Source organism: Sceloporus occidentalis, unplaced genomic scaffold, assembly GCF_023333645.1.
Source record: "Sceloporus occidentalis isolate IW3139 unplaced genomic scaffold, rSceOcc1.0.p SCAF_38, whole genome shotgun sequence".
NCBI classification, from domain to species: Eukaryota; Metazoa; Chordata; class Lepidosauria; order Squamata; family Phrynosomatidae; genus Sceloporus; species Sceloporus occidentalis.
The window spans coordinates 9,195,001-9,197,500 of record NW_028317018.1 but is presented as its reverse complement, the minus strand read 5'-3'; the positions used below and the strand labels follow the sequence as shown (position 1 = coordinate 9,197,500).

The 2,500-nt window shown below is 48.6% G+C and overlaps 1 non-coding gene and 6 pseudogenes across 1 annotated transcript; all 7 read right to left on the bottom strand.

The window, feature by feature from the left end:
- Positions 1–60: 60 nt before the first annotated feature.
- LOC149297120 (5S ribosomal RNA) lies at positions 61–179 on the bottom strand (annotated as a pseudogene).
- Positions 180–459: 280 nt separating this feature from the next.
- LOC149297119 (5S ribosomal RNA) lies at positions 460–578 on the bottom strand. The gene has a single exon (XR_016274240.1). It is a non-coding gene; the product is annotated as a 5S ribosomal RNA (ribosomal RNA).
- Positions 579–843: 265 nt separating this feature from the next.
- Positions 844–962, bottom strand: LOC149297118 (5S ribosomal RNA; annotated as a pseudogene).
- A 191-nt stretch (positions 963–1,153) lies between these two features.
- Positions 1,154–1,272, bottom strand: LOC149297117 (5S ribosomal RNA; annotated as a pseudogene).
- A 250-nt stretch (positions 1,273–1,522) lies between these two features.
- Positions 1,523–1,641, bottom strand: LOC149297116 (5S ribosomal RNA; annotated as a pseudogene).
- A 268-nt stretch (positions 1,642–1,909) lies between these two features.
- On the bottom strand, positions 1,910–2,028 carry LOC149297115 (5S ribosomal RNA; annotated as a pseudogene).
- Positions 2,029–2,278: 250 nt separating this feature from the next.
- LOC149297114 (5S ribosomal RNA) lies at positions 2,279–2,397 on the bottom strand (annotated as a pseudogene).
- Positions 2,398–2,500: the final 103 nt, after the last annotated feature.

Sequence of the window (2,500 nt, the reverse complement as noted above, 5' to 3'; positions counted from 1 at the left end):
TTTGATGATGAGCAAGAAACACATGGCAAAAAGCTCTCCCCGGACTGTGAGAAAACAAAAAACCTACAACACCTGGTATTCCAAGGTGGTCTCCCATCCAGGTACTATCCAGGCCCAACACAGCTTAGCTTCTGAGATCAGACATGAGCAGGCGCTTTCAGGGTGGTATGGCTGCAGGTGTAAAAGCTATTTATTTTACTTCTCTTATTCTGTTGCTGCTGCTGCTGCTGCTGCTGCTGCTGCTGCTGCTGCTGCTGCTGCTGCTGCTGCTGCTGCTGCTGCTGCTGCTGCTGCTGCTGCTGCTGCTTGTCGTCAGACAGAAAGAATTATAAGCCCTGAGACAGGACAGAGAAGGTGAGAAGGTGAGAAGGTGAGAAGGTTCAAATAAGGGTTTAAAGCTTTGATGATGAGCAAAAAACACATGGCAAAATGCTCTCCCCGGACTGTGAGAAAAGAATAAGCCTACAACACCTGGTATTCCCAGGTGGTCTCCCATCCAGGTACTAACCAGGCCCAACCCTGCTTAGCTTCCAAGATCAGACAAGATTGGGCGCTTTCAGGGTGGTACGGCTGTAGGCGTGAGTGCTTTTTATTTTACTTCTCTTATTCTGTTGCTGCTGCTGCTGCTGCTGCTGCTGCTGCTGCTGCTGCTGCTGCTGCTGCTGCTGCTGCTGCTGCTGCTGCTGCTGCTTGTCGTCAGACAGCAAGAATTATAAGGCCTGGGATAGGACAGAGAAGGTGAGAAGGTGAGAAGGTGAGAAGGTTCAAATAATAGTTTAAAGTTTTGATGATGAGCAAGAAACACATGGCAAAAAGCTCTCCCCGGACTGTGAGAAAAGAAAAACCCTACAACACCTGGTATTCCCAGGCAGTCTCCCATCCATGTAATAACCAAGCCCGACCCTGCTTAGGTTCTGAGATCAGACGAGATCAGGCGCTTTCAGGGTGGTATGGCTGCAGGTGTGGGAGCTTTTTATTTTACTTCTCTTTTTCTGTTGCTGCTGCTGCTTGTCGTCAGACAGAAAGAATTATAAGTCCTGGGACAGGACAGAGAAGGTGAGAAGGTGAGAAGGTTCAAATAATAGTTTAAAGTTTTGATGATGAGCAAGAAACACATGGCAAAAAGCTCTCCCCGGACTGTGAGAAAAGAAAAAGCCTACAACACCTGGTATTCCCAGGCAGTCTCCCATCCAGGTACTAACCAGGCCCAACCCCGCTTTGCTTCCAAGATCAGAGGAGATCGGGCACTTTCAGGGTGGTATGGCTGCAGGTATGAGATCTTTTTATTTTACTTCTCTTATTCTGTTGCTGCTGCTGCTGCTGCTGCTGCTGCTGCTGCTGCTGCTGCTGCTGCTGCTGCTGCTGCTGCTGCTGCTGCTTGTCGTCAGACAGAAAGAATTATAAGCCCTGGGACAGGACAGAGAAGGTGAGAAGGTGAGAAGATTCAAATAATAGTTTAAAGTTTTGATGATGAGCAAGAAACACATGGCAAAAAGCTCTCCTCGGACTGTGAGAAAAGAAAAGCCTACAAAACCTGGTATTCCCAGGTGGTCTCCCATCCAGGTACTAACCAGGCCCAACCCTGCTTAGCTTCCAAGATCAGAGGAGATCGGCCACTTTCAGGGTGGTATGGCTGCAGGCGAGAGAGCTTTTTATTTTACTTCTCTTATTCTGCTGCTGCTGCTGCTGCTGCTGCTGCTGCTGCTGCTGCTGCTGCTGCTGCTGCTGCTGCTGCTGCTGCTGCTGCTGCTGCTGCTGCTTGTCGTCAGACAGAAAGAATTATAAGCCCTGGGACAGGACAGTGAAGGTGAGCAGGTGAGAAGGTGAGAAGGTTCAAATAAAGGTTTAAAGCTTTGATGATGAGCAAGAAACACATGGCAAAAAGCTCTCGGACTGTGAGAGAAGAAAAAGCCTACAACATCGGGTATTCCCAGGTGGTCTCCCATCCAGGTACTAACCAGGACCAAGCCTGCTTAGCTTCTAAGATCAGACAAGATTGGGTGCTTTCAGGGTGGTATGGCCGTAAGCTTGAGAGTTATTTATTTTACTTCTCTTATTCTGTTGCTGCTGCTGCTGCTGCTGCTGCTGCTGTTGCTGCTGCTGCTGCTGCTGCTGCTGCTGCTGCTTGTCGTCAGACAGAAAGAATTATAAGCCCTGGGACAGGACAGTGAAGGTGAGAAGGTGAGAAGGTGAGAAGGTTCAAATAAAGGTTTAAAGCTTTGATGATGAGCAAGAAACACATGGCAAAAAGCTCTTCTCGGACTGTGAGAGAAGAAAAAGCCTACAATACCGGGTATTCCCAGGTGGTCTCCCATGCAGGTACTAACCTGGACCAAGCCTGCTTAGCTTCTAAGATCAGACAAGATTGGGTGCTTTCAGGGTGGTATGGCTGCAGGCGGGAGAGCTTTTTATTTTACTTCTCTTATTCTGTTGCTGCTGCTGCTGCTTGTCGTCAGACAGAAAGAATTATAAGCCCTGGGACAGGACAGAGAAGGTGAGA